The following is an 18176-nucleotide window of genomic DNA, read 5'->3' on the forward strand; positions in this document are numbered from 1 at the left end:
TCCTCTTCCCTCCCCTCCCCTCCCCTCCCCTTCTTTCCTCTCTCTCCCTTCCCTCTCTTTGCTGTCTTTTTGAAAGGCAGTTGTACCACACATTCCAGACAGGGAACTTCAGCTCTCAATGCAGTTTAGAGACATTTTCTGTCCAGTGACTGAATATTGTATCCTGGGAGGGCGATGGAATCTTTGTGGCGATCTTTGCACTGCAGAATCAGATCTGTCTCTTCTGCATGGAGACATGAGTTCTGGTCTTCGCAGATCTCTGTTTAAAACCTCTCCGTGAAGCTCACCTTTAGTCTGCCAGTCCCCATGCGGTCTAGCCACTGCCTGCTTGCTTTTCAGACCTTACTCTCAACCACTTTGCATCAAGCCCCAGGCTCCAGGCTCTGTTCTGGGGAAGCAGATTGCTAACAACAGCAGTCAGCTTTGCTGTTGCCTCCATTCTGGCTGTTCTCACACCCCTGGGCCTGCTCACACACTGGGCCTGGAATGTTCCAACCTGCATCCTTACATGGAGACTGGTGCTGTCCACTCCCTTTGGTCTAAACTCTAGTCTCTTGTCATGCTCTAGTTCCTGACATGGTCACCCTCTTCCCTATCTTAGCGTCTAGTATATTCCTTTGAGGGCATAATGTATCTGTGGAATTATTTGATCGTTTCCGCCCTGGAGAGTAATCTGTGAAAACCAGTGAGGTTAAGTTTATTTGGCTCAAGGGTAGAGCAATGCCTAGCACCTGCCATGATGTTTGCTATGGAAGGAAGGAAGGCAAGGAAGAAGGGGGGAAGGGAGGGAGGGAGGAAGGAAGGAAGGAAACAAGGAAGGAAGGAAGGAAAGAGAGAAAGAGGCAGTTGTTTCAGAAATACCCCGTAATGCATCCAGGCTGTTTTCAAGAATAATCTTATTCACCTTCCCTGGGCCTTCCTTACCTACTTGCCAGGAGAAGCTGTGCCTGGGACTGGCAAGTATTGACAAGTATGGATCCTCTGGTAGCATCCTGCCAGGGACACCTCCAGCTGAAAAATCTCCCAGGGAGGAAAGTGGGAAAGCCAGTCAGTTGGGCTGAAGGTGGGAATTCTCAGCCTCTGCTTTGAATTCATGCTTGACCTCCAAGGCAAGGGCCAGCAGACCCAGCCCCATCTCCCAGCCAAGGTGACCTTGGCATTGCCTGAAGGGACGTGTCAATCCCCGCTGCTTGGACTGGAGGATCTGGGGCACAGTCAGCCTGGCCTTCAGAGATAAGAGAATTTGTCTTTGGCTTGGGAACATTTCTGTTGAGCAAGCAAGACTTGCTCAACAGAAATGGTAGTCTCTGTCCTGAAAGAGGGTTCCCCCTCTCTTTATTAAACCGTAAACATGATATTTTCTACTCAAAATCACTGGGGAATCACCCGTCCCTAGTCCACTTAAGATTCCAGAACTCTACTCATATATTGGCCCTTTGTCTTTTTAGTGTTCAGTGTTGTCAATGAGGCTACCTCATCCTGGTCTATTAGAAATACCCCACTCCTGTTTTTTTCTGGGAGCAACATGTCATTTACCCTGTCATGTGTCAGTGGACCCGGTCCGTCCCTCTCATCTCTTCCCACCCCACCCTCCTAGGATAACAGCTTCATGGAGGACTCTGGAGGAGCTGTGTCAGCTGGTGGAGTGCCTAGCATTCACAAAGCCTGAGGCTCTGTCCCCAGCACCATCTATACCACAGAGGGTGGCGTATACTTGTAGTCTCAGCACTTGGGATGTGGAAGTAGGAGGACCAGAAGTTCATGGTAATCCTTGGCTAAACAGTGAGTTTGTTGCTAGACTGCACTACACAAGCCTGTGGCCTGTGTCTTAACAACAACAACAACAAAATAATAATAATAAAAAGAAGAGCACATGGGTTATTTATGGCTCCTGATTTTGTTGGTATGTTATTTCTCTGTATGATGATATGTCTGCCTATATGTGGGTTTATAGATTGTCGGTTCCCACCTTCCACGTTTTGTGACTCGGGGTCTCTTTGTTGTTTGACTGCGGGCCCACAAGCTTCCTGGGATTCTCCTGTCTCCCATCTCACACCTTAGGAGCACGGGGGCTGGGGGGGGGGGTGGTTGCTGACACACACACTCCTGTGCCTAACTTTACATGGATTCTGAGGATTCAAACTCAGGTCTCCTAGCTTGCTCAGCAGGCTTTTATACCCTCTGGCCATCCTCCTGGCCTCTGGCATGCTATTTCCAAAAGGGTTGAGCATCTTTGCCAGCAGCAGGAGGAGGTGCCCATTATATCCTGCCCTTACTACACAGCTCATTATCTTTTGACAAACCTTCAATTGTGCAGATACCTCCTGCCCAGTCTGCCTAACATGCGGACTCTGAGGTCTTCGTGATGGGGAATTATCCGCCCATCAATGCAGATTTCAGCGAAGAGCTATGTTTGCCATTGTGGTCTGATTTGTTGTTTTTTAAATGCCTGGGGTAAGATCCTCAATCAGAGGGCAAATAGAGGAAGGGAAAAGTGGTAATAAAAAATGAATTAGGGTGATTAGCAAAGGTGAGTGCTTCCCTCCTCAGGCGACAGGCCGAGCTGACAGAGCTTTGCAGGGTGGCTCCTGTCCAAACATGCAGCTGGATTACAGCAACTCCAGGCTGGCCCTGGGGTCTGCTCTGCATACAGGATCCTGGTATTGCGCTTAGTTCTGCAAAGGTCATTGATACATCTTGGAGGGGGATCAACCCCTGGTGGGTTGGAGCAGGGTCTCCAAAGAGGGGTTACCTCCCCCTCCCCCCATTCCCATCTCTGGCCCAGCTGAGGCCCCACCTCTTCCTCTGGAGCAGAGACTCCTCTGCAAGAAGGAAGCAAAGGTCTTTTATTGACTAATGCAAGCATAATGGGGGTCCTGAGGACCAGGGGGATCAGTGTCCCTAAATAGGGCTTCAGTGAGCCTGGACAGAAGGTTGGGCTATGCCTCAAGGGAAGGGGGAGGGAATTATACATTGCATTTTAGAGGCCACCATAACTAGCCGGGCTAGGTCCTCTATGGTTGAAAAGAAGTAGAATTCTGGGGAGCGAGGAAGGTGCAGTGTTGGGATTTGCAGCCACACAGGGTAAAAGGAGCCATGTGCACTCCACAGTTCTCCACAGTGGGATAATGACAATGAGTCCCCAAAGATTCTGCATTGCAGACATTTGGATCAGTAGTTCCCAACCTTCCTAAGGCTGCAGCCCTTTAATAAAGTTCCTCATATTGCGGAGACCCCCCCCCCCCCAGCCATAACATTATTTTGTTGCTACTTCATAACTGTAATCTTGGCACTGTTATGAATCGTAAATATCTGATATTTGACCCCCAAAGGGATTGCAACCCACAGGTTGAGAACCACTGATCTAGGAATTGCTGGAGGGCCGACCAGAGCATGTGTGTATAAATGTTGAAATGCCTAGAATCAGCTCAATCCAAGGATTCTGGGAGAAGGCGTGGATGAGGAGAACTCTCAGTGGAAGGGCTGTGGCCTCAGCTTGCACCATATTTTGGTCCATCCTCACATCCTCCAGAGATCCACCAGTGCCTACATCACTAGGTTACGAGTGTGCACCACCACGTGCTGAGCTTCTCACGTGGGTGCTTAGGTTTGAAGTCAGGTGTTCCTGCTTGAGCACGCTTAATGACTTATTCCCAAGCCCCTCTACTCAGGTAAGCAGAGCTTTCCGTCCCTTCAAAGGACAAGGGGGACTAACGGGAAACGGAGCTGGAGAACCACAGTACAAGCCAGGGTTGCAGAATTGCAAGGCAGTGGGACTGGGTGTGATTAGGGCCCCGTCCTGAGATGTGTCTGGCTCTGGCCTTGAGGACAGTGGGACTCATGAATGCTTTTAAATGGGACAGTGGGTGCTGAATCAGAGGACTTTTCTATATGTCCTCTGCAAGAGAACTGATTGGCGTGGCAAACCCAGAGGATCGTTTGATGATGCACACCAGAATGATGGGTGTACCTGCAGGGTGTGGTGCACCTGAGGCATAAGCTTTGTGGGAAAAGGCATCCAGGACTCATCCAGACCCGGTGGGCCTGTGCTCGAGATAGAGCCCCAGAAGCACAAAGCGGCTTCAGTCACTTCCCCACATGCAATCTGTTCAATGGAAGCTCACAGCTTCTCGGCTCTTACAGGTGCCGACAGAGACATCACAATATTGTGAAATTAGACGCCCGAAGCTGACTTCATTACCAGCTTACCTGGCGTTGTAGCAGCAGCCGCTGGAGCACCGACAGTTGGGTGTGACGGAGCTAAAATTGAACTTGGCAATTACCGCTCCTGAGAGGTTCTCGAGGCTGTGAAAGGAAGGTTCCATGGAAATCAACCCTGATAATCATGGGGTTTAAAATTAGGCCGTTACTATTAAGGCTGCGACATGCACAGAGGCTTTGTGAGTCAAGGGACAGGGGCAGGGCAGGTTTGGGCAGCCTGAGGTACCTTGGGCACACCTGCTCTGGTGTTTGCTTTTCCAATTAGTTTCAGTGTGGATGCTCAAGGCTGCTATTGTCTCCTGCATGGATTGCCCCCTCTCCCACCTCTGCCTCCTCAGCCTTCAGGGTTTTCTTTAGATTTACAAGGGGCTTTCCTGAGTCTCACAGTGGGACTGATCCAGGGAGGGCTCCACTCTGGATTCCTGCTCAGAGAAAAGAGCCCTGTGACATGGCTGAAGGCTCCTTCGCCCTGAAGCACTGTCTCCCTCTCTCTCTCCCTCTCCCTGTCTCCCTGTCTGTCTGTCTGTCTGTCTGTCTGTCTCCCTGTCTGTCTGTCATCAGTCAGTCAGTCAGTCAGTCAGTCAGTATGTCTGTCTCTATGTGTTCTGGGGAATCTGGTCTAACTGGGATCCTCATGTTTGCCAAGCAAACACTTTACTGACTGAGCCATCTCCCTAGTCCCTTTCCTGGCGTTTTTTGTGGACCATCGTTCATCATGTCCTTGTTTAGTAGATGGAGACAGCTCAGGGCCCATGTGTGCTCATGAATGATTTCTAGTGAATTGTGGGAAATCACTGTAGAGTGGCCTGGCTGTGCGCTGGATCCTTGTGAAAGGGAAGACAGACGTTCAAGCCTGCTTTGAGCCTACACTTTCTCACCCGTGTGACAGACTTGTGCTGTGCAGTGTCAGGGAGCGCCTCCTAGGGGACTGTCATTCTTAATGGTGATGTTTATGAACCACCTACTCTGTGCCAGACACCAGACCAGACTCTTCCCATAGTTAACACTTGCTTTGCATGCTAAACCCAGGGGAAAGCTATTATTCCTGTCTCCACGTTAGTGAATGAATGAAGGTAGCTGAACAAGGGGAGGTAGGGCCAGAATTCCAGCCCAGAACCTGGCCAGAGTCCCTTCACTCTGGAAATGAACCCCCGCCCCAGCACACACACACACACACACACACACACACACACACACACACATGCACACACACATATACATGCACACACACACATGTTGTGTGAGCTGTCTTTAGGGCTCTAGAGAGGAAGGCAGAAATGGAAATATCTTCCCAGCAGGCCCCACTCCCTCCACAGGAAGCTGACTCATCTCTTGGTGTCTCTGTTTTGAACCATAACTATCCAACAGCGGAGTAATCTGAAAACTAAGTAAATCAAACAAAAACTAGTAATCTAAAGCAAAAATTCTGGGGGCCTCCAGGTGCAGGGCACCTCCCCGTTCCATGCCAGCTTTAGCTCCTCCAGCCTGCCCTGGGTACCTTGGCCGTGTGTTGTTCAGTGTTATGAAAAAAGCAATGTGGACTAGAGTTGACCCCCCATTCTGAGGCTCACCTTGTCAAGCGAGCCTCGGTGTCCAGCCACTGAAATAGGGGGTTACCCGCCCCCAGCCCTGCCCAGCCCTGCCCAGCCCTGTTGCTGGAACCTTCAGAGTGTGTAAGTCATGACTGGGAAAGGCACCATCACCTTTGTTCTGGTGTGGAAGCGCACTCTGAGTCTTGCCTCCCAGCCTGGGTAGGAGAACTCAGTCCAGAGACCCTATCCTGGCCTCCGCGCCCTGCAGAGTGATGACTCACCCCGCACATGGATTGGCAGGAGAGGGGTTCAGGATTGGGAGGAGAGTATAGAGACTTCCAGGACTTGTCCCAGATCTACCTATTTCAGTCTCTTCAAATGCACCCACTTTCTCTAACCAGATTGTTCCTGACTTAGAATAGTTAAACCTAAGATTTGGTGTTTTTGTTTATAATCATGCAAAAGCAGCCAGGATTGGTGGCCCATATCTATAACCCCAGCACTTGGGAAGTGAACACAAGAATTGTGAGTTTGAGGCCAGCCTGGGCTACAGAGTGAGACCTTGTCTCAAACCAAACAAATATCAAAACCAAATGAAAGCCAAGCAAGATGTGTCACAGTAGTGTGCACCAGGAGGCTGGGGACAATCCTAATAACACACAAGTACAGCCGTCAGTCATCCGAGCCGCTCAGCTGTGGTGTCTGTAAGTGTCCCATACCTGTTTGAGGTAGACTGTGCTAAGCCATGGTATCTGGAGAAAGGTTTTGAGATGGGCTAGTTTCTGCTTGCCCTGCACTTACCGAGAGGTAATTCTGTAAGTCAAGGAGTACCTGTGTTCCCAGACTCTGCTCCTTGGTCAAATCCCTCTGAGTGCGCATGCATGTATGTGCATGTGTGCACAGAGGACAACTTGAGATGTTGTTCCCAGGTCTGTCTGGATCTGTGCTTGCGTGTTCTCCGTTTTGAGTGCCTATCGGGTATTGGGCCTTGTCTAGGAACTGGACTTAACCTAGAGATCATGAAGACAGATATACCCAAGCATCCCGGTGATCAGAGTCTCTCAGGGGAAGTCACACAGTAAATACGGGAGCCTACTTGGCACAGGTTAAGAAGCATGCTGCAGGGAGACTGGCCCTGTGAGGGGAGCCTGGCGCCATGCCAGACAGCAGAGGGGCTCCTCAGGGAGGAAGCTCTTGGCAGATTTGGAAGGGTGGGACAGGCTGGGGAAGAGAGGGAAGCAAAACCAGCAAGGGAAAGGTGCAGACATTGAAGCTATAGCTGTCCGTCTCCACTCTCCACCGCAGCTCCTTCCCCTCCTACTCTGGACGCTGGCCCCTTTATCACCTGGCTTTGCTGTGCCCTAGTCCTTGTCTGCTACTTAGCTGACCCTTGTTCTGTGTGTTGACTAGTAGGATTCTCCAATGCTCTCCTTTCTCAGGCCTGGGATCTCTGTTGGCTTCAATAGGGTCTCAGCTTCTGTTGCTCTGGCTTGTCTCTCCAAAGATCCCATCGATGTAATAGCTCCAGGTTCATGGTGTCTAGTAAATACGACTCTCCCCGTTCTATAGGTAGAGAAATGGAGGCCCTAGGAAGTCAGCTGTCCCAGCCAGCTGAGCTAGAATTCGAACCCAGCTCCCTCCTTCTTCATGGGCTCTAACTTAGCTGTGTTTACATGAAAGCTGAGGAGATCAGGAGGCAATCCATAGGTCCTGGAGCCTACACAGTTCCAGGCCTCATTGCCTTGCCAAGGGCGACATCGGCTTCTTGGCCTAACTTCAGCAAGGATGATTAACAAAGGGAGACTTCCATGTTTGTATTCTTAGTTATATATGCAACATTTGCTTGTGCAAAAGAAAAACAAAAAAGACAGAAGTGGCAGCTGAGTCCCCTCCTCCTGCTCATTGGGTGACCACAGCTAACAGCCTGGTGCCCTTGACAATGTAAATCCAAGTGCATGTGCCTCCACCCCAATTCATGTGCACACACACACACACACACACACACACACACACACACACACACACACCAAAAACTCAAACATGCACACACATGCTCAAGAGCATACCTCCCCCCCACACACACACTCACAGTGTGTATTTTTACAAAAACAGAACCATGGCCTTGACTTTCTTTCCCAACCAGTTCCAAATTGTCTCCACACAAAAGCCCCATCTACTCTGGTCCAAAAAATAAAAAAATAAAAAATAAATAAATGGATGTGGCTACTGTATTCAGTCAGTTCTGGCTCAGGTCTGTGTAATGAGTAGCATCCTCTGGTGTGCCTGTGTGCGGGATGCAGGTATTTCCGCAGCATGGATGCTCAGGAGTCTAATTGCTGAATGAAAGGCGTGCAGATTTTACACCTTGACAGGTGCTGACAATATGCCTTCTGAAGGGCCTTTCTGTGCATCGGCTTCTCCCAGGCAGAATGCCTCAGAAACCAGGGGTTATGGAGCTGGATTGTGTATGGGGGCTGCCTTCTTGTCTGCTCCCCAAAACCCGTTATGGTGCTCCAAACATGTGGGCCCAAATTGGGATAGAAGATGGATTTGGATCAAAGAGGTTAAATAACAGGTTTTCCTGTTTCACCTTGTAGGAACGGGATGGGGGGCGGGGGTGCCGGGCCTCCAGCCAATAGAGGACCAAGAGTCGTCGGCAGGGCTTATAAAGCTGCTATTTCTGGCATTTTTTCTCTTTCTGTGCTGATTATGCAGCAGCATCTCGCAGAGGCTGTCGCAGGCGCGTTCTCTCGCTGCCTGGGCTTCTGTGGAATGAGGCTCAGGCTCCTCACGAGACACTGGTGCATTGCAGGTGCGTCTCTGCAGAAGGTAAGCAGCGGTGCCTGCTGCTTCAAGGGGTGAAGGTGTTCAGGCTGGCCCCGGAGGGCAAGATGGGTGATGCTGGATCCTGGGCGGGGTCAGGCAAGGACTGGTGCCTGCTATGTTCTGCAGCGAGGATGCTGTGCAGGGTCCAAGGGCCTGGATATGGTTCTTCCTCTCTGATAAGAAATTCTGTGTGTGGCTGGCCTTGTCTCTGCTAAGTAGGATTAGCCACCAGTCTCGATGCCCTCAGGGCACTCAGGAAGCATTCATTCATTCACTCATTCATTCATTCATTCTTGTATTCATACATATATGTATATATCCATTCATCTTGCATTCAGCTCACATATAGCAGGTGTAGGTGTTTGTGGGAGTAGACCGGGGAGGATCTAATGGATTTAGACAAGAAACAGTAAGAATAGGCAACAGCTCATGACGTGCAAGGGTCCAGAAGACACTGGGCTGGGAGTGGGCAAGGTCTTCTGAGCGAGTGTCAGGGATGAGGTGCAGCTAGGGATGGCAGCAGGGAAAAAGTGGGGAAGCAATGAAAAATGTCCCCTCCTTTGTAAAGGCCACCTTTCCTCTCATCCAGTGAGGATATGGGAAGTGACCAGCTGGGATCTCCATGGCTACCCAGCTTTTGGAGAAGGAAGGCAGCTAAAAAGGAAGAAGGGGAAAACAGTGTAGCAGGTGAAGAGGCTCTTGTTAGTGGCCTTGCCCAGCTGCCCCAGGGAGCCGGCTGGGAGGTGGCTGGCAGAGAGGACAGTGATTGCTGTATCTAGCTCAGAGGCCTGGTCCTTCTGGCCCTCTCATTTCCCATAGTCATCGAAGGGGATCTGGCTTCACGCACGCATAAACCAGAAATGGGAGTTGACAGCTCTTACCCGTGTTCCCTTATGTGGAACATTATGGGAACAGAGGGAAAGACCAGGACCAGAATCCTTCATGCCTCCTGCTCTCAGTAGAGCCTCAAAGAATCATCTGAGACACGGGGGCCCCGCCCCGCCCAAGGGAGGTCACACAGCCAGCTGGCCAGGAGAGAAACAGCTATGGGTGCTTGCCAAGCCCTAGAGCCACTAGCGGATGATGACCGCTTTCAATCCCAGCTTCATCCCGAGTAGTCTGTGACATAACATGGGCGCCTCAAACTGTCTGAGTCTCGGTGTCTGCACCTGCAAAGTGGGGCACTGGCACCTTCTCTGGGATGGTGTGTCCACATGCATGTTCACGCACACAGCCGTGTTCACGTTGCTCACACTTTGCCTAGTAGTTAGAAGGACCGTCATCCGTGTTGAATGGATGGATGAATGACCCAGAGCAGCTCAGCTGGGGCAGAGGCCAAGATGCCTGGTGGGGTCTGTGCTCTGGTGCAAGCATGGGTGGCCAGGGAGCTTCCCTTGTGTCTAGAGTGGGAGGTGCTGTGTTCTGTGTGGGGCTGGCTGTCTGAGAAAAATTTTCTCCAGTCACCTCCATTTCTTCTTTGAAGGCTGCTAGGCAGCCTGGTCTTCCTGCCTTATAGGGACACGCAGTCAAATTAGCAGCTGCTGACTGTCACCTGTGTGTGTGGGAGTCTGGGCTGGATGCAGGAAATGGCCTAGGAAGGGTGGGTATGACTGGAGAAGAGGTCTTCAGTCCATGGAGACCTCTCGTCAGGAATAGAGACTGAATATAGGTCTAGGGCTCGGTTTGGAGCAGGTCTCTGCTCCATGGGATCACCATGGGACCTCAGGCAGGTCACTTGACCTCTCTAACCCTACAGAATGGCAGGTTAAAGGATGACTCGGAATGAGCTATTCCTAGCATGGTGTTATGCTTTGTGAATAAAATGTTACCCCTTCCTAGGGAAGGGATCCAAGGAGCTTTGGATGGGACTCGGTGTCTGCTGCAGACTGGCATTAGGTAGGCTCCCCCTGAAGGCTTACATGAAGAAGGAAGGTGGCCAGAGTGTAGCCTCCAGTCATCGTGTCAATCCTGGCATGCGTCTCAGAGAGAATCCCAGCTGGTCCCACCAAGTGTTTCTGTCCTAGCCAGCAATGCTGGCAGTCACGGCCGGGAGGGGGATTGCTAGGGTGGGCTTCCTGATAGAGATTAGCTTTCTGTGTGAGACTCATTGGGTCCCCAGTGCCTCTCCCAGATGCCTTCTCCAGGAACTGGAGCAGGTGCTGAAGTGGGGTACCACTGGAGGAGGCAGCTCTGGCCCAGGTGTGACCCCAGAGGGGCCTGGGAAAGCAATCACAGGTGGGTGGATTCCTGCCTCTCTCGGGGTCTGGAAGCCATTTTCCAGGGAGGTCACCCCACATCCCCTTTCCCCCGCCGCCGTAAGTATCTGTCGAATTCCTCACTGGAGCAGCAGTGGGGGACAAAGGCTTCCATTTTTCTCGCTGGGAGATCCGTGCCACTCTCTTGTGAACACAGACCGCAGCACCCACACCCTGGAGGGCTCATCCCAGAGGAGACAGGGCTGGGGTAGCCTTGATTCACCCCTACCATGCTCACTCATCTTAGTGACTGTTACTGCCCACTGGAAACTGAGGCCAAGATCTGGACGCAGCATGGCCCCCTTCCCGCTCTGCTCTAACCCACTTCTTCATGCTGCTGCCTGTCCCTTCAAAGCTTGGCAGTCTGCCACCAGGGTGACTTCATGAGCCCCCTGCCTTTAACTTTCCCATTAGAATCTGCAGCCGGCTCGGCTGACTGCTTGGTGCGCTTGTCCCTCCGCTTGTCCCTCCCATAGACTTCTGGCAGCCGCTGGCTGCTCCTCCTCACCACGTGTCCATCCCAAAGCCTCTCCAGCCAGCCCAGGGCTCATCCACCTCCAAGCTCATAGGTTTCTGCTTCCTCCGGGATTCTGCCTGTCACTCCTTAAAGTTCCTTCCCCAGCCAGACCGCCCTGTCTCCTACTTCCTAATCTTTAGGCCCCTGAGTCCACGGAGGGTTTCTCTTATACCTCCAATTCCTGCTTATCTGCCAGAGACCTTACCCGTACACCAAGGCTTTGTTGAAAACCTCTGATTGTCTTGCAGTATATGTCATGGTCCTGTGAGAGTCACTGTGGGGCTCTGGAGGACCTTATCCATGAATGATACATATGTATGTATGTATGTATGTATGTATTTAAATCTCCTGGAAGTATCTGCTTGGGATGCGCTCACCTAGACAGAAGTAAAAAGGATATGCTATAAAAGTTAGTCGGGTCCTATAGATAAACCCCCTCAGAATCTTGAGTCTGTAGTTTCATGTGGCTGTGTGGCTTTGGACAAGCCACACAGAACCTCTCTGAGCTTGTAGTGTTAGGATTAACAAGACGCCACGTGTGACATGCCTCTTCTACTTGCTAGGCATAATTATCCCTCTAGGACACTTGGAACATTTAAATGACCCAATTCTGTTTGCTCCAGGCAGAGAAAACCTGAAGAGGGGCCAGGCACATTGGCCCTGGGTGCCACACACGAGAGAATGCACCATAGGTCCCTAAACGGGGGCAAAAATAGCAGCCACCAGGGTACCCTGTGATACGGAAGCCACAGAAAAAGCCACAGGCCAAGCGGATGTCAGCTGCCTGGCGGCTGATGTGCTAGCGAAGCAACCCTCATGCCTGCCCCTTGCCTGTTCCTCCAACCACAGCATCAGATAAGCGTGTGGAAAGAGTGCTGGCTTCCTTTCTGGGGAGGGCGATCGCAGTGCCATCTGTGGGAGTGCTTTGCCCCCATCATCTCTCTGACCTCTGCTCCTTCCCCTACCTGCTCTGCCTACATTGATGTCCCCTTGCTGACCAAGGTGACTCCTGTGCACTCCCTCATGAAGGCGTTTGGACTGGCAGCATGGATGTCCCAAGCCAGTACAGGTTTGGCTGCCTCCCTCCTCTCCTACTGTCTGTCTTTCTGCAGCTTCCTCCTAAAAGTCCAGTTTGACTAGCTGAAAGGGAATTCCTCCTCATACTGTCACCTGCTCACCACTTCCTTCCACGTGTGTACAGCCCTCCAATGTGCTGTGCGAGCCACTTGTTGTCTCTGACTATTGATGGCTTCTCTGGCACAGGACAGTAAGCTCCAGTGGCCTTTGTTTACTGCTAATCCCTAGACGCCCCAAACAGGCCTGGCACACAGTAGATACTCCATAAATATTCTTTCAGTTCATGGGCACACATGGGCATGAAGAAGCGTCAAGTCTATCAGGAGTGGCTCAAGCTGAATTTGGTGTGGTTTTTAGGAGCTTTAGGACTGAGAGATGGACTCGTCATCTTTGGAGACTCTGGCATCATGATTTTATTAGCCGCGATCATTAGTTCCTGCTGACCCTGAGGTGGCCGATGTCTGGGCTCAGAGAGGGTTCTGGAAACCCATGTGGCACCTTGCAAAGGTTCAGTCTTAAGAGCTGTTATGAGTTTGACTTTGTCCATTTGCTTTTGGGTGAGAGTCTTGCAGTGTAGCCCAGGTTAACTTCACACTCTCCCTTCTCCTGCCTCAGCTCTCCATGTACTGGGATCACAGACTTGACACTATGCCTGGCTCATGAGTTTGTCTTTGGGCCCACTATTCTGGCTCAAATCCCAGCCCTCCCACTTCTCAGCTATGTGGCCATCACCTCTGCCTCTGGATTTCGGTCTCTGTATTGCCTGTTCAGCGAGTAATGATTCTGACCTTGATCAAGTAGTTTGCAGGATTATGTATCAGCTCTGTGAAGTCCTTGCGCTGTAGCAGGTGGTCAATAAATGGCTGCTTTTTAAACCACTCACTGAATGCATTAGTCAGCTTAGGCTGGGTTATACCTCAGTAACAAACAGACCCAAATCCTCAGTCATTTACCACAAGGATAAGTTATTTATCTTTTAGTATTGTATTCACTCCATTGCCCTCTCTCAGACCTCCCAGTCCTTCTCCAGCTCAGTGAGTAGGAGGGTAGATTTTTGTGCCTCCCAAATGTGCCACAGCAATCAGCAGATTCTGCTTCACAGAGTCACCCAGGGCTAAGGTTAGAGGGAGCTCTAGAGACCCTCTGCTCCTTCAGAGCCAGCCTGGAGTTGCCATGTTTGCTGTTCTGCACACCCACAAGAAAAGACCATTCGTTTCTGCTCCCAGACCATTGGGCTAAACCAGCACCATCCTGTGGCGAACAAATCCAGGATCCCCATGCTGAGAGAGGAAGAAAGGAAGTCCATCGTGGTGGGCACATCCTGCCTGCCTGTCTCCAGGCAGAGCTAACCTTCAGCCTGAGGGAACTTACCCAGTGTTGGCTGAAAGATAGCCTTCACACATCCGTGTCCTATTCCCGGGACCTGACTGTCATCTCGTGTGGCAAATAAAGATGTGAGGTTGAGGGGATTGTCCTGGGTTCCCTGGTAGCCCAGAGTCATTGGAGGTAACTGTTACAAGGGATATAGCAGGGGATCTTAGGCTATATATGATGCCAGAAGAGAAGGGGTGGAGCTGACGTCCTTTGAAGGTGATGAAAGGGGTCACAGGCCAAGGGTCATAGGTGGCCACTGAAAGCCAGGAATAGGTGGAGCTCCTGTCCTGACATGGTCTGAAGCCTCAAGAGACGAACTTGGGACTTCTGGCTTCCAGAACTGTGAGAGAGTACATTTTTTTTTTTTTTGCTTCGGTTGGTTTGTGGGTTTGACAGTGTCCAGGACAGAACCCAGGGCCTTGTACATTAAGCAAGCATTCCACCTCTGAGCCCCCGCTGGTCTGTGTGGTTTCATATGCACCCATTTACAGAGATTTGTTTGGGCAGCCACGAGGAGCTAACAGATCACTTCAAATCAGAAAGTACTACCAAAACTCAATGTCTAGAAGCCTCTAGCACTCTGATAGAACACATCTGTTCCTTTGCCCTCACAGTGGTCTGGGTCCCCTGTTCTGCCTGGCAGAACAGCTTCTTGGGGGGGGGGTACATGGAGTTATTGTGAAAGATGACAGTCAGAACATGTTCAGAGCCCAAGTCAGGTAGAGACTGTGAGCTTGCTCCTTTATCTTTCCGGCTTGGTCCCTACCTGCACAGTGAGCACTTGGGCGAATGGCTCCCTCGCAAGGGACTAACACAAATATAAATGAATGGTACTTGATTCAGCTCAAACCTCCTTTCTCGGAAACCTCTGATGGGCAGAGGGAGCAACAGGCCTCCGTGAGCAAACCTTATTTTGTAAATATACTGCCGGCTTGTTTGGCCCTCAAACCCGGCCTGATTGGCACAAGGCTCAACCCTGCGTAATACCAACCCACTTGTGTAAACATTCCCCTCCCACTTTGACAGCACAGATGCATTTGGCAGCATGTGTCACCCCTCGCTGTTGCTTTTCTGGAAGCCGACCAAGCAAAATTCTGGATGGCATAGGTTCTGGCTGTGCCCTGCTCCCTCCAGCCCTGCAGAGCCTACGACTTCATTCCACCACCACCCCTGCCCCCGTTTTCCCAGTAGTCCACATCCTCTCTGTCACCTGGGTCTAAGTTATGTTCTGCTACTTTAGGGCAGAGGTTAAAACTTGGGGCAGGAAGAACCCACGCATGCAAACACTTCTGCTGTGAATGTAAAAGGACAATATCCTTTTCTTTTGCATTGTCAGAAAAAGAAATCCAAAGGAAGTGTGTGACCAAGGAAAGGAAATTAGGGTTTGCCACCAGCACGAGTCACCCCTTTTTTGACTTCTGAGTGGGCCTTTACCCTTGCTCATTCACCCCCGAGCTCCTCAGTACCAAATTCTGTGGAACACTGATTTTTTTATGCTGGCTACAGACTTCCAGTTCTGGCCATCAGCTTCTCCTTGGGAGTCATAGCTGAACACTTCCATTTAATGCTGCTTCTTCTACTGCTGCTGCTGTTGTTGTTGTTGTTTGTGTTCGTGTGTGTGTGTGTGTGTGTGTGTGTGTGTGTGTGTGTGTGTGTATGTGTGTATTGAAATGTTCCCCACCATATCTTTTACAGTCAGGGTCTCTTACTGGACTGGCGCTCACCATTTGGCAAGGCTGGCCAGGTGGCTCCAGAGATCTGCCTGAATCTGCCTCTCCAGACCTGGGATTGCAGGCATGCACTGCCTCGGCCAGCTTTTTATGTGGCTTCTAGGGATCAAACTCAGGTCCTCATGTCTATAAGCACTTTGCCAAGCAACAGAGCCATCCTCCAGCCTCAGCTTACTGGTGCTTTACCCAGGGTTTCTTCTGTGTGCAGAGGAGACTCGGACTCTCCTCCTGGTCCCCCCTAGGACCGCAGGCACTTCTGCTTGTTCATGGGCAAGTTCTTCTCTCCTCCAGACCATTCACAGCTCAGATGCCGGCCCTCCCTGTCCATTCTCCCATTACAGCCCTATTGTCCCTTTCGGCTTTTCTGTCTCCACGCACTTCTGCCCTCCCTCCCATCTCCCCCACCCCTGAATGGGCCCTTCTTTCTCTTTTAGCTCGCAGGCCTGGGGATGGGTCATCCCCAACCCTTCTTCTTGTCTCATGCATTCTCCTCCCACCTGTCTCCTTATGCTTGAAGCTACCTCCTTTGCACCTAGCCCCCATCAAGTTTCCAGCAAGCCTGTCTCTCACCCTGATTTGAACTCCTGCCCCAGTCCCCATCATTGGAAAAAGGCTGCCTGTGCCTCACGGATACCAGGGTGTCCTTGAGGCAGTTGGGCTTCATGAGGAGGAAATGGCTTCAGATACAGACCGGGGTCTTGGGTACTCTTCCCTGCTGTCTGACTATTTGGCGAGCACCATATTTCTTTCCAGTCAGCTATTTTGTGTGTGGTGTAAAATAGACTAGTTCCACACTTGCCGGTTTGGGTCACGTGTGTTCCTCCATTGCCATTGAATCAAGCGCACGTTCTTGCCAGGCATCTATTTCTTGGAATGTTGCCTGTCAGGTGACTACCCTGTCTGACTCTCACATCTTTTTGTCTCTCGGCATCTTTCGTTCCGTTGAAGGTGACGGAGCCACTTCTACCTCGTATATATATTACCAGCCTCGTCGTTGGCGCTGATATTTTCTTAGTCTGATGTCCTTTTCATTTCAGTTTTATTACGCTTCCTTCCACAGAAGATATTAATGCGTGTGTATTAGAGTCTGTCAATCTCTCCCTCCGTGATTGCTTGAAGGGCTGAGGAAGTCACCCCGCCTCCGTGGATCTGATAAACATCGTGTTCTCTCCTCTGATTGTTTCCCTCAAACGTAGCTTTGTGTACTTAACTCTTAACCCGTCTGCAGTGCTTGAGGTTGGTGGCTTGCTGTGGTTATCTACTTCAATGTACCCATAACAGGACGAGCCTGATGTCTTATGTTTATTAAATAATTGGTGGTCTTTATCTCTTTGTCTCCAAAAGGAAAGACAAAATAGTTGTCCCGAGCGTGACTTTGGGCAGTTATGAGTTGGTTTTGCCACAGTCCAGTTGTGTGACCTCACAGCTTGCAGATGACAGTCTGCTTGTTTTCTCCTCTGAGGAATGTGATGTTGCCATCTTGCTCCCAGAGCTGTTGCAAAGGTCGTCCCGTGGCTCCTGGCACAGAGGGAGTGAATGCCCCCTATGTCTGGTGTTTCCTCATCTTACTGGGGGCTAACGTTATACATTTGTTCCTCTTTTAAAATCATCATTTAGAGACTGGGGAGAAGCTCCATGGTTCAGGGGACAAAGCACTTGCCATGCAGCCATGAGGTCCTGAGTTCAGATTCTCAGCACCCACTTAAAAAAAATAGGTGTGTTGATCCGCACCTGTATCTCTAGCACTGAAGAGCTAGAGATGGGGTCCCTGGGAACCTAGCCAAGCCCTGGTTTCAGTGAGAGTCTTTGTTTCAAACACTAAGATAGAAAGCAGTTAAGGAAGACACCCACCCCCACCATGCACACACAAACATGAGTACATGCATGTGTGCATGCATGTACATACACATACACACAATTTGTTCTCTTTTATTGTTTAAAGATTTATTTGTTTGTTTATTTGTTTATTTATTTATGTGAGTACACTGTAGCTATATAGATGGTTGTGAGCCTTCATGTGGTTGTTGTGAATTGAATTTTTGGAATCTCTGCTCACTCCAGTCGGCCCTGCTCACTCTGATCAACTCCAGTCACTCAGTCCCTGCTTGCTCCAGCCCAAAGATTTATTTATTATTATACATAAGTACACTGAAGCTGACTTCAGACACACCAGAAGAGGGTGTCAGACCTCATTACGGGTGGTTGTGAGCTACCATATGGTTGCTGGGATTTGAACTCAGGACCGTCGGAAAAGCAGTCAGTGCTCTTACCCACTGAGCCATCTCGCCAGCCCACAATTTGTTCTTATTTAACTTTTTAAGATTTATTTTATTTTACATGTATGAACATATGTGCATCATACATGTGCTGGTCCCTCCAGAGGTCATGGTATTGGTTTCACACACATGTTCTCTCATGTGTGTCACTACCTCCTCGGCTTTGTGAGTCACTCTGCAAAATGTCCCACCCTCTCTCCTTGTCACTGTTCTGTGAATATTGCAGAAGTTCTCCTCAAGGTTCTTCTTGGAGATTTCTGGTCCCATCTCTCCCATTTTGCACTGGAAACCACCTCGGTCACTTGGAGCTAGTTATCTTTCCCTGACGCATGAACACACACACACACATACACACACACACACACACA

General features: G+C 50.4%; 1 protein-coding gene across 7 annotated transcripts in view; it reads left to right on the forward strand.

The window, feature by feature from the left end:
- Tox2 (TOX high mobility group box family member 2) overlaps window positions 1-18176 on the forward strand; it is a 120540-nt gene that overhangs the window by 15255 nt on the left and 87109 nt on the right. The window contains exon 1 of one of the 7 annotated variants that reach the window (XM_031372664.1): window positions 12359-12420. The exons of the other annotated variants lie outside the window; for them this stretch is intronic. The gene's annotated coding sequence lies outside the window, so the exon portion shown is untranslated. Of the gene's footprint in view, window positions 1-12358; window positions 12421-18176 lie in introns of those variants that run through there. 7 annotated transcript variants of the gene reach the window in all.

This window comes from Mastomys coucha, unplaced genomic scaffold (genome assembly GCF_008632895.1).
Source record: "Mastomys coucha isolate ucsf_1 unplaced genomic scaffold, UCSF_Mcou_1 pScaffold15, whole genome shotgun sequence".
In the NCBI taxonomy this organism is placed as follows: domain Eukaryota; kingdom Metazoa; phylum Chordata; class Mammalia; order Rodentia; family Muridae; genus Mastomys; species Mastomys coucha.